Consider the following 13,486-nt stretch of genomic DNA (forward strand, 5'->3'; position numbering starts at 1 on the left):
CCTTGATGTACCAGCAAACCCTCCTGGCACAGATGCAGCTTATAACAACAAAAGACTGTTTGTGCCAGGAGAGCTTATACCGGTTCCCTGAAACCCACAAGGTCATTCCTGAATGACGCCACACACCTCATTCACAGTGACTGGGCCCCCAGGCCCACGCACACACCATGGCACCATCGCAAGCAGCCTCCTACACTGAGCAGGGCATGAAACAGACTGGGAGATCCCCCCGAGGATGGGCAATGTCGTGTTTCTTGTTCGCTGCCTTGCCACATGCCAGTGACTGCTCCTGCACCCCCATGCCTCTCTCGGGTGGAGAGCAGGTACTGATACAGATGCCTTTGAGCCTTGCTAGGCAGCAGTCAGGAGAACAGCCTCCTGCCCTGCTCTGCAAGAAGCCAGCTGAGCAGCAGCCAAGACACCCAGGACATTCCTTTTATTCAGCCCCTTTTCCCTGAAGTTCCCCCACACCAAGCCTGGTCACTGCCCCACAAGGCTGCAGAAAAATGTAGAAAACGAAAGACTTGCGTGGATTAAAATACCGATTAAGATTCACAAGAACTCTGTCAGATTTGGCTGGAAAATCCAGGAGGACAAGGTATGCAGCCATTACAAATCCTGAGAACGTTCACCAAGGACAAGACAATTGGATCCAATTTTCAGCACTGGGGAAAGAGAACAATGAGTGTGTTCCTGCTGCAGGGGGGTCTTGCAAAACCCAGAGGAAGGGCATGTGTGCATCCACTTCCCAAGACACCAGAAATAACTCAAACGCTGAAAAAGAGAAGGGCAAGCCTTGGGCACAGTGACGAAAGCTACCGAACAGAGTCGGATGTGGAAGTTTCCTTTGAGAAACGCCCTAATGCCTAGACAAATTGGGCCACCCGTGTTTAAAAAGAAAACGATTTCAGAGACACGCTAATGAACAGAGATCCTCTACCAACAACGTAACAAGGAAGAAAGCACCTGCTACAACTACTGCTGGCACTGGTGAGAACCCTAATGTAGATGTGCTGAAAACAAATACATGAGAAGCAAGAGGAAGACCAAAGACAGAGTAGGCCCGTTACTCAATGAGGGGGGGAAGACAATTACAGGAAATGTGGAAATGGCAGTGGTGCTTAATGACTTCTTTGTTTTGGTTTTCACCAAGAAGGTTGGTGGCGATTGGACGTCTAACATAGTGAATGCCAGAGAAAATGAGGTAGGATCAGAGTCTAAAATAGGAAAGAACAAGTCAAAAATTATTTAGACAAGTTAGATGTCTTCAAATCACCAGGGCCTAATGAAATGCATCCTAGAATACTCAAGGAGCTGACTGAGGAGATATCTGAGCCATTAGCAATTGTCTTTGAAAAGTCCTGGAATGTCTCCCGTCTTCCATAAGACTGGAAAAGGGCAAATCTAGTGCCGATCTATAAAAAGGGAAAAAGGGCCAACCCGGGGAATTACAGTCCAGTCAGCTTAACTTCTGTACCCGGAAAGATAATGGAGCAAATAATTAAGCAATCAACTTGCAAACACCTAGAAGATAATAAGGTGATAAACAACAGTCAGCATGGATTTGTCAAGAACAAATCATGTCATACCAACCTGATAGCTTTCTTTGGCAGGGTAACAAGCCTTGTGGATGGGGAGAAGCAGTAGATGTGGTATAGCTTGATTTTAGTAAGGCGTCTGATACTGCCTCGCATGACCGTCTCATAAACAAACTAGGGAAATACAACCGTCCTAGATGGAGCTACTATAAGGTGGGTGCATAACTGGTTGGAAAACCATTCCCAGAGAGTAGTTATCAGTGGTTCACAGTCATGCTGAAAGGGCATAACGAGTGAGATCCTGCAGGGATCGGTTTTGGTCCAGTTCGGTTCAATATCTTCATCAATGATTTAGATAATGGCATAGAGAGTACACTGATAAAGTTTGTGGATGTTACCAAGCTAGGAGGGGTTGCAAGTGCTTTGGAGGATAGGATTAAAATTCAAAATGATCTGGACAAACTGGAGAAATGGTCTGAAGTAAATAGGATGAATTTCAATAAGGACAAATGCAGAGAACTCCACTTAGGAAGGAACAATCAGTTGCACACATACAAAATGGGAAATGACTGCCTAGGAAGGAGCACTGCGGAAAGGGATCTGGGGTCACAAGCTAAATATGAGTCAAGTGTGTTATGCTGTTGCAAAAAACCATCGTTCTGGGATGTATTAGCAGGAGTATTGTAAGCAAGACATGAGAAGTAATTCTTCCGCTCTACTCCGCGCTGATTAGGTCTCAACTGAGTATTGTGCCCAGTTCTGGGAGCCACGTTTCAGGAAAGATGTGGACAAACTGGAGAGAATCCAGAGAAGAGCAACAAAAATGATGAAAGGTCTAGCAAACATGACCTAGGAGGGAAGATTGAAAAATTTGGGTTTGTTTAGTCTGAAGAAGAGAAGACAGAGGGGACATGAGAACAGTTTTCAAGTACATAAAAGGTTGTTACAAGGAAGAGGGAGAAAAATTGTTCTTAACCTCTGAGGACAGGACAAGAAGCAATGGGCTTAAATTGCAGCAAGGGAAGTTTAGGCTGAACATTAGGAAAAACTTCCTAACTGTCAGGGTGGTTAAGCACTGGAATAAATTGCCTAGGGAGGTTGTGGAGTCTCCATCATTGGGGATTTTTAAGAGCAGGTTGGACAAACACCTGTCGGGGATGGTCTAGATAATACTTAGTCCTGCCATGAGTGCAGGGGACTGGGCTACATGATCTCTCGAGGTTCCTTCCTGTGCTATGATTCTATGGGTGCAGACTTTGCCCATATTCTGCAGAGCCTCTGCTTTCCCATCTTGGCACCAGCAGCTCTCAGGCTGCCAACGCTAGGAACTTGTGCATTTTACATTAACACTCGCCATTTCTGCCAAAGGCTGGATGGATTGTTACACGTGTTTAATCTTTACAGTATAAAACATATTTAATGTTTTAATTTTTCAGGTTAAAGTGGCTAGAACGGGTTCTGAAAGGGAAGCTGTGTGTAACTGCATTGGGAATGCTCTCTCTCTCCAGTGTACATGTAACCAATTCAGTGCTCAGCAGCTGAGCTGCCATCTTCCTGTTGGCTCATTTCTGGTGTGAGCTCCCCTCCCTGGGAAGTGTGGGGCAGAACTCTCCGTGAGAGATCAAGGGCGGAGCCCTAAACAGCCATCAGATCAGGTCCCCAAACTGCAGCGTGGGCACATGGAGGCTGCCTAATGGCAGAGAGCCCTGGCCCTTCCAAGGGGCAGGATGGGTCAGCTCCCCCAGGCCTCAATGGCTCCTCCACAGATTAGTCCCCACTAGTGGGGCACGAGGCACTTCAGTTTCCTCCACAGAACAAGCATCAATTGCAGCTACTCCGCCCAGCTGCCAGGCCTGCAGGCATTTACCCCTTCCACCAGGCGCACCGTGCCTGCCGAGATCAGTGAACTACCCACTACACCCTCCCACCCACCAACAATATCTTGGGGACCTGCCGGAGACTGCCTTTTAGCAGGGCCCGGTACAGCCCCGTCACTGTCAGTACCCAACAGGCATCAGGAGTTTCTCCGCAGCCGAGGGTGTGGGAGAGAAGAGGCGGGAGCCTGGCATCGGTGTTCCCGCAGCAGGCCCCACGTACGTCAGCCTGCTTCAGGCAGGGGCACTGACTGGACACAGAAGCCCTGCGCGCCCCACCCGGAACTGTGTGTAAAGCACAGGACCAGTCATGAGAGAAGCGTGTGTCAGGGAGGGGAGAACACCACGAGTGCAGGACAGGAGGCGCACCGCAAGCACACAGCGTGCTGAGCTCAGGAAGAGGGGCAGGGGCAGCAGGGAGACAGCTGAGCTTTGTTTGCTGGGGAGGCTGGACTGGGCAAACCGTTCCATGACCGGAGCCCAATTTTCTATGGTTAGTCTAAGAACAAACACCACACGTCTGTTCTTGTCTGCTCTGGGCCCACTCCTCTCCTCCCACCCACAGCTAGCGCCCAGCGGCAGCGAGCTCCCTCACAACAGTGCCCTGCATTCAGCATTAGCAAGCTCCAGTTCTGGGAAGCTGGGAGTCAGTCAGTTCTGGGAAGCTGGGTGTTCTGGGACAACAAGATCCTTGGAGTTTCAGGGCACAGGGCAATCTGAGGCATCTACCAGGAATGCAGCCACTCAGGGCTCTGCCTCCTCCCAGCCCTGCACCTCCTGCCAACAGATGGCAGGTTCCCACCCCCCATCTGAATGTAGAAATACACGTAGATTTAAAGCGAGCCAGCACAGGAGGCCACTGGAGCCCAACTTCCCCTCCCATGGCAGAGAGAAGGGACAGGACAGAATCAGAGGGACAGTGTGGGGAGCAGCTGTGAAAGTAGTCAGGAGAGACGGCAAAAGGACTTAGTGGCTTGGATTTGGGGGGATCCTCACCCTCTACGGGACAAGCACTGTCACCGTAACCACACCCACCCAACGGCATTACTCCTGCACTTCTAGTGGCAGGATCCACCCTCTTCCCATAGCCCTGGCAACAAGAGCTCCTACCCCGCCCTCTCCTTTGCAAGTATCAGAGGGGAGCTGTGTTAGTCTGGTTCTGTAGAAGCAGCAAAGAATCCTGTGGCACCTTATAGACTAACAGACGTTTTGCAGCATGAGCTTTCGTGGGTGAATACCCACTTCGTCGGATGCAAGAGTGGAAATTTCCAGGGGCAGGTAAATATAAGCAAGCAAGAAGCAGGCTAGAGATAACGAGGTTAGATCAATCAGGGAGGATGAGGCCCTGTTCTAGCAGTTGAGGTGTGAAAACCAAGGGAGGAGAAACTGGTTCTGTAGCTGGCAAGCCAGTCACAGTCTTTGCAGGCTCTGAAGCCCTCCCCCGCTAGACTACCCAGCCTGAGCACCACCCAAGCACCACCACAACTTCAAAGCACTGTGTGCAGTGGTTCTGGAGGGCTAGGGGGTCTCGCACTAGCACAGGTCTGCCCAGCAGGCCCGGGAGGCTCATTCCCTGAGCTGGGGACACATCCCACCCATCTTAGCGCCCCCCGAAGACATAGGCTAGCCCTGGGGCTGCATGGAGTTGAGAGCAATGCACAGAGCAGGGGTCTCGGCCTGAAGTGACATTTCCAATAGTCACTGCAGGAAGGCAGCTCGAAGACAGCCATGGCATCTCCTCGGTGAGACGCTCAGTCTGGCTAGAGAGCAGGCCCTGACTGCACGCCCAACCACCCAGCAGAACCCTGAACCAGCAGAGCCTGGCCTGAGATCCGAGAATGACCAAGGTAGGCCACACCCTCCCGAGCTGGTTCCTTGGAAGGGTCAGAGAGCCGAAGGGCTGGTCAGGACCTCGAGAAGATGCCTTTCCAGGGCTGAGGAGTTTGCTGATCATCTGGGTCCAAAGCACATGGAAACATCTGCAGCCCTGCTGACCCACCCAGGACCCCAACTCCTTCCCACCTACTGAGACACTCCAAATCTCCAAAATAAGCCCCACCCCAAAGAGTTCCATGAACAGAGCACCGACCCCACCCACAGGGATAGGGCTGCGCTGCAGCTGCAAGAGGTTCTTCCAGATACAGCAACACAATGTGGGCCAAATTTGGGTACCCCGTGCCAAGTGCAGAATTCCCACTGGAGTCAACAGGAGCAATGGGCATTCACAAGGCTTTTGTTTAGATACCTTACTATTAAGCACAAGTCTGACCCTGGGGAGGGATGGGGAGACAAGAAACCCCTGCTGCAGAAGGTATGTACCTGCCCCAGGTAAACGGCACAGCTGTCCATCAGAGCTCTAATCCACAGCAATCCTGGCTCTCATGGAACCAGGGGTCCAAGTTCAGCACGCAGCCAGACTACAGAAGAACTTTACCCCTGGCAGCCCTGAGGTTTATCAAGCATGCCTGTCGGTCAGATTAAAGCAGGAACCGGCCTTGCAAACATTTCCCAACAGCATTCCAGAGAGGAGGGCAAATCTGAGGCTAGCTTTGTTCTCCTAGCTCACTGGGTAAGTAAACAGGCCTGCTCCCCTGCTAGGCACAAATCGCACTGCACAGGACTGGAGACCAAAGAGGGCCAGCGAATGGGAATCGATACAACAACAAACGGTAATGAGAGCTTGCCAGCCGAGCATTTCCCCGCCCCACCGGGCCCCAGACACCGCTTTGCTCCCAGAGCACTCCATGAGAAGCTCTGTGTCCTGGACAAACCTGACCCGGGCTGAGGGCCCCTTTCTTCCCCCACAGGAGCAGGGTATGTATTATATTCAGACTGCCGTTTTCCCAGCAGGTTTTCTCCTGAATAAAGAAGGCTGCAGTAAGTCATCCAGTCTGGAACAGCGCAGATAAGCTTGGAGTGACCCTGTGTCTGTGTCACGCCTTATTGTGCGATGCACAGAAATCAGACAGGCGGCAGCTCTCTGCTAAATCCCCTCCCGCTGCCTGAGCCCCTCGAGGGTTCTCCTGACTCCCGCAGCTGTGCCAAGGAACTGCATGGAACACCTGGTAATGTCCCCATTACCATCCAGACAAGACATCAAGAGACAAGCTGTGACTGTTGCCATGGTCAGCTACGTGGATTTCAGTTCCTAAGCTACTGCTGTGATTGACAAGTAGCTCAGCCAACTGCTTTTAAACTGGCTCCTCCCCATAAGTCATAGAGAATGCAGCTCACTTCCTCCCATTACTTAGAAGATGTGAAACATCCTCAAATCCTGCCCCTCCATCACAGCTCCTTGCAGAGCACCCATCCCTCCACACCTTGCTGTGTACACATGCTAAAGTTTTAACCGATGACCAAATTCCACCCTGGAGTAAGCAGGGATTTGGGGATTTTCAGAGGCCCCAGGGCTTTGCACCTGCTTGCCCCAGGACTGAATCTGGCCTGAAGCCTGTCTCATTTGTCACAGACCCTTCCTTTTGTGGGCTGCCACACAAGGCTGCTGCAGAGATTGATAAATGTGCAATTTCAAAAGCAAGTTTTTCAATGGCCTGTTTGGAACAGATGGGGGTCATGTAAAATCCCAAGCGACACCAATGCTTGCTGTGGCCTGAAGCAAATTGCTTACCCTCTCTGCCTCAATTTCCCCCTGTAAAATGGGGATCATTTTACCTCCCAGGCGTGTTAGTGAGGACAAATTCATTCCTGTTTATATTGTGCTTCAAAGCACCTAACAAGTAGTTCATGCTACAGCCAGCTGGACAGGGCCCAGATCCAGGTGTCAGAGGGTCTCTGGCTGCAGCCTCAGATACACACTACTGCTGTTTCGCAGCTGGATCAGGGTGGCGACCCCTTTTCCCGAGTCAAACTTTTCACAACCCCCTTATATGTTTTTACTCTGATTTTTACAGTGAATGTAACAGTGATAACAAGGATCAGAGGGGGAGCCGTGTTAGTCTGGATCTGTAAAAGCAGCAAAGAGTCCTGTGGCACCTTATAGACCACGGGTCGGCAACCTTTCAGAAGTGCTGTGCCGAATCTTCATTTATTCACTCTAATTTAAGGTTTTGCGTGCTGGTCATACATGTTAACATTTTTAGAAGGTCTCTTTCTATAAGTCTATAATATAGAACTAAACTATTGTTTTAGGTTTAAGAAGCTTCATTTAAAATTAAATTAAAATGCAGAGCCCCCCGGACCAGCGGCCAGGACCCGGGCAGTGTGAGTGCCACTGAAAAATCAGCTCGCGTGCCGCCTTCGGCACACATGCCATAGGTTGCCTACCCCTGTTATAGACTAACAGACGTATTGGAGCATGAGCTTTCGTGGGTGAATACATCCGACGAAGTGGGTATTCACCCACAAAAGCTCATGCTCCAAGACGTCTGTTAGTCTATAAGGTGCCACAGGACTCATTGTTATCACTAAAAGCAGCAAAAAGCCCCTATAAAGGCTGACAGGGAACAGTTGACCTTGAGGGCTCAGGGTGTGCGCAGAGGAAAAAGATATTTTTTTTAACCTGAGATTGTTATAAAGTTTTCAACACCTTGGGAGTGGAGTCTCCTGTTCGCCTTTCTTGTCCCCCTAGGGGCCATGACCTACTGATTGCAAAACACGCTCTAATGCAATGAAATATTAGAGGACCCTAGGGCAGCACAGACTCCTGCTAACTTATACCATGTGCCCCACCATGCCAGCCTTATTCTTCACTGTTCTGTTGGGGAAGAGGTACCAGATGTGTGTGTCTATAATTCCCATCCATTGAGAGGAACACAGAAAGCCGATAGGTTTCACTTTAGGGCTACCAGCTCCTTTGGGCACCGCAGGCCTGTTATATTGTATCCCCTGCACCACTGCTGTGGGGAGGGGACAGGCCACTGATGTAAGAATCCTGCCCAGAGAGAGAGAGATCAGGATTCTTGCATATTTCCAACGTCCTCCCTATTTACAGGTGGGAGTGGGAAGGTGAGCATGCGGTTGTGATACCAGAGAAACCGAGCCCTCAGTGTGTTGGCAGTTGCGTCCAGAACACTTCGGGTACAGGGTCGGGGGAAGCACTTTGCTCCCAAGGAAGGGCTAGTTAATGATTCCCAGCAGGATGCTGGGCAGGAATGCATAAGCTCCTCCCACTGCAAACAGCCATGCTGTGTGGATATGCATGACCCTGCCACTCCCCAACCTCCATGCTGAGTGCATATATCGCCTCAGCCCCCTCCCCACCAATGGCCCTGGTAACACAGTGTTTATTCAGAAGGGTCCCCGCAGTCATTCTGTAGACTCACAGCCCAACAGCTCCCTGATCTGCCCGTTCGCAGCTGGGGCTGCCTCACAAGACAAGGGGGGGGGGGGGGAGACAAAGGCCCTATCTCTGGCCCTGGTCAGGTGCACTAGAGCCCTTTCCCTCCGTCCTGCCGACCTTTGTTTCTAAGGTGACCAATATTGCTATGTTGGGAGGGGGGAAGAGAATCAAGACTTGTGGAGATTCTTTTATTGAGCCAATGCTAAATAAGGGGGGAAATCCTTGTTCCCCCTACACAGTCCCCATGCACCCCCTTGCCCTGCTCTAATAAGGCTTCCAGGAAGGGGGGGGGGGTGTTGTCAGGCAGAGTGGTAGCAGCCTTGGTAACTGACAAGCTGCCATATTTGCATAGATTTGCAGCACTAAGAGATTTAGACACAGTCTCATCACAGCACCAAAAACTGTCACAAAGAAACTAAGAACTAAGTCTTTCCACTTGGTAATAAAACCAAAGGCCCTTCCCCCACAAGGCACAGTGCAGCTGCATAGACACCAAGCAAACAGAACTGCTATAGGGAGCGGTCACCCAGCAGAACGAAGGGCCTTCGCTAGGGCACGAGAGATGAAGCAGGCTGGCTTGGCAGAGCACCGATAGGGCAAGCAGGCTGGCCTGGCATTTTGTTTCTAGTTTTGATAACATCTGTCTCAGAGCTTGTGGAAATCATTAGAATTCTTCTTGGAACTTGACTTGTTTTGAAGCGCTTATTTCTAAGAAAAGAAAGTGTTTGCTGAGCAAGAGATAAATGGCATCTGGTGAATACATGGGGCTATCAGGCACTACAGGCAGGGAGGGAGAACAGTGGAAGAGCATGGAGCACCCCTCCTCTTCCTCCAGAACATGCAGCTGGCAGGGCACTGAGGGCGCACAGCAGAGTGGCCCCCGTCCCTTTCCATGTCGACATGCCTGGAGAAGCCCGTGAATTCTGTGGCAGTCACTAATGCTCTCCATTCCCACCACACTGCATGGGGCTCGGCCCCCACCCCACGCTGGGTTCCCAGACTCAGTAAGCCCAGAGCGGGGGCAGGCAGGACGAAGGGACAAGGCTGCTTTAGCTCAGGATTTGGTGGACACACTGGAGATAGCGAAGTGCAGGTCTCCTGGTTACCTTCCAGTTCGTGCACTAACTCAAGGCCTTGCTTCCCTTATACCTGAGATCTAGCCCCCCAAGTGTCAGTTTCAACCTCTTCAGCCCCCTGTTCTGGATCTCAGACTAGTCCAGACATGTCCAGATATTTCTAGCCTCCCCCAGTCACCTTTATCTGAGAGGAAATGTTTAGAATTCCTGAGTTGCTCAAACGATGACTCTCCGATAGCAACAGCACGTTACAAAGAGGATCACAGACGATCGGTATTGGCTTACCCCATCCTCCCAAGGGTAGATTGTTTTACAATAGGCTCTCTCTGCACTTCACACATCCCCTCCTCCCCCCACACAGATACACTAACAAGGATGGGGCAGTAGGTGGTAGTGAAATATAACAGAAGCACTTATGCCAATAGGTATCACCTCCCCTCCAAGTCACCCAGGAACCACCCACTGGTTCAGCAGTGCAGTCCAGCATCTCTCTATTTGTTTTTGCCACCCTCACCCTCCCTGCTGGTCAGAAGACATTGTACATGCACAGAATCAGATTCACAGCCCGTACTCCGCTTCATCGGCTCCATCGGCCACCCGACCTGGATCCTCATTCCCCTCCACACCTACACTGAGCTTGGCATCCTGAAGATCCCACAACACTTTGCATATCTGTGTTACCAATTACTTCACCCACCCTAAAATGCAGCCACCTCTGGGGTGAGATGCAGCAGATGTTTAAACAGTGCCAACAATGTCAACTGGGTGTGAAGGAGGTATCTCAGTAGATAACCATAATCTATCAGATTTGAAATTTGGCCAGGACACTGGCATTCACATCCCTATCTGGAGACTGATGGGAACTAGAGCTTTAAATGTATCGGCAGTACCAACCCTGTTAGCTGGGTTAGTTTCATTCTCTTGTGTCTAGGTAACTATCTGAAATGCTAACACTAGACAGGTGGGAAGGAAATCAGTTGCACTCTCTATAGTGAAATCGGGAACAGGGCCAAGTTCGAGGCAAGTGAAGCAGACCAAGTTCCTTTTTCAAGGTACAAGCAGGATTCAGCGAGTAGCAGTGATCCATGAGGACAGGTGAGGGAAGCAGATGTAGGAGGATAATCCCTGTCTAGTCTCTGGGCAGCAGCATATTGTCTGAGCCATGGCTGGGGTACAGAGGAGAGCAGGGCAGTTAATAGGGAAAAGAAGGGGTTTGGGTACCAAGAAAGATTCCTTGGTGTGGCATGGCTGAAGTGCACCAGCATGTGAATGGGTCACTTGGTTCTTTGACAGCAGAGGAGTCCCTCCTATAGCAGAGGAAGTGCGAGCAGATGACAGGGAGGGAGCTTGGTCCTTTGCAAGCCAGCCTGGGCAGGGTTCAGAAAAAAATTCAATGGCCTTTCACACAGAACATTCCATGTGGAGGAAACAGGCAACAGATCAGCCCGAGGGCCACACCTTCCACCTAGCAATGGCACTGCCACACCTGCTTATTTACAGCCCGAGCCTGTAAAACAGGAGCTTATTTATAACCCAACCCAGTGAGTAAACACACAGCGGAGTGACCACCACGCACACGGCTCTATCTGCCACCCCAACAAGATCTGCTTGGGAAAGAGCCGTGTACCATTAGAGAAAAACACCCCAAACAGTTCAGCAAATACACCAGGCTGTTCATTCAAGAGTCTCAAAGCACTGTCTAAATATTAGTTAGCTCTCAAAACCATGCTATGATGTGGAGCACTATTATCCCAGATGGGGAAACTGAGGCACGAAGCAGTTTAAGTGACCAGCCCAGAGTCATATGCCAGTCTGTGGCAGAGTTGAGAACACAATCCCAGGCTCTTGCCTCCCAACTGCTGGTGTTTAGCCACAGGACACTGTTCCCCTCAAATGAGGCTCTCTGTGTTTCTAGTATACCTGTAACTATAACAGCAGCTGTGTTACTGCTAAAATACCTATGATGCACCCCAGTCACCAGCTAGCAACTGCCATTAGAATTTGGATTAATGTGCATTTGGGAATAGTTTCATACAGAGATGAGCAAGACGAGGTGTGGAATAGGAAACACCACGGTTCCAGCAAAGCCCAGGAACAACAGCTGCCCTTTACTCAACTCACCACGTGCGATTGGCATGTACAAACCTGCAGATGAAGCTCAATGGAGAAAAGCACTATCAGAAAAACTGAAAACAGGAGTATTCCCAAAGGCTGCTGCTAGAATCCTGTAAACACAGCTCAGCGGGTCCCCACGTGACTACTACAGCCCAAGAGAGCCCAGAGGTCCCCAGCTCCGTCTCTCTCCACCACGGAACCGGACGACAGGCTGCAAACCCACAAGCCCCTTGCATATTTGTATGGCTGCTCAGACATCCCTCAAAGCCGGGACCTGAGTGTCAGGTAGCAGCAATGTCCAAGTGGTTATAACTGCCATTGGCGCCCAGCACCATCCTTGCAATCCAAATATTTCAGACAATAGACCACCTCTCCCCCCACCGCCCCGCCACATCCCACGTCAGATTTGACATCAGAGAACAGGCTTCAACCCCTCTCCAGAGCTGCCCCTCACACGCCCGCCCCTAGTGTTCTTTCAAGTGCTTTGTCAGTAACTCACTGCCAGCTTCCATGGCGAGTGGGGGGAGATACAAGCAGACTCTGCAGGTGCAAATGCTTCAGGGACTCAGTTTTAACTGTTATGCAAATGACTGACCTACATGGAAGCAGCTGGTTAATTTCAATTAAAATAGCAGGGAATTCTGGGTGATGTGAACCCTGAGTTCTCAGCAATCACTGTCAAACTCCAGGATGTTGTGACCCTGGGCTGTGTAGAGATGAAACCTCTGCCATTCCCCCCCCCCAAAGCAGGACACCAGCACTAGGTAAGGCACACAGGCCGTCCCAGTTTGCGGAAGGGCTCCAGCCAGACTGGGTACTGGAGTGGGAAGTACAATAAGCCTCCAGAGTTCAGTGCACACTACAGCCAAAGCCAGTACTCTGCGAAGCAGAGACAAACAGTCACTAGCACATTCCATTCCTAGCCCTGCTGCCAGGGACGCTTGTCAAACTGGTTTCATCACCAGCTTCACGGAAACTACAATGCACTTGCACCACTCAGAGATGACAAGTGCTCACCAGCAATTTCAGCATTTCCCAATGTGTCAGAGGGGTTATCCAGAGAGCTGCAGCCTGTTCTGGGCATTTCAGAAGAGACTGGAGAGGACAGAAGTGTTCACTCTATTGCGAGGCAATCAGCCATCAGATGAAACATTAATGTGCAGCAAAACAAGAGCTGGCACGAATGACTAATCCACTTGCATCCAACTTTCATCAGTGAAAGTTATTCCCTCAGAATGATCTGGGCTGAGCCACAGACCAGAACCAGTATCAGGAACACACAGAAGCGGGAGAGCTGGGAGCCATGAAGCCATAATACAAGAGCACAGTGAGGAACATGTAGGTCGAGCCGGATCCACTCAGGAGATTAGCACCTGCTGGGAATGGGATTGCATTTCCTTGGACTAACCCATTTAATACCTTTTGGAAAATAGTCTCTATGCGGCTTCTCCCCACTGGACAGATGGTGTCTGAGCCCCAACAGGGCAGACCAGTCTGCTGGCCTGTGGTGAGAGAGGCACATGTTAGGGGCAGCGGGAAGACTCCTTGTCTCGCGTCAGAACTATCTGAAGCCTAGAAGACAGT

At 50.6% G+C, this 13,486-nt stretch overlaps 1 protein-coding gene across 5 annotated transcripts in view; it reads right to left on the reverse strand.

Annotated features, from left to right (window-relative positions):
• Positions 1-13,486, reverse strand: part of BCL2L1 (BCL2 like 1) — a 31,341-nt gene that overhangs the window by 3,095 nt on the left and 14,760 nt on the right. The gene's annotated exons all lie outside the window — the stretch shown is intronic.

The sequence above is a fragment of the Mauremys reevesii genome, linkage group 13 (assembly GCF_016161935.1).
Source record: "Mauremys reevesii isolate NIE-2019 linkage group 13, ASM1616193v1, whole genome shotgun sequence".
NCBI classification, from domain to species: domain Eukaryota; kingdom Metazoa; phylum Chordata; order Testudines; family Geoemydidae; genus Mauremys; species Mauremys reevesii.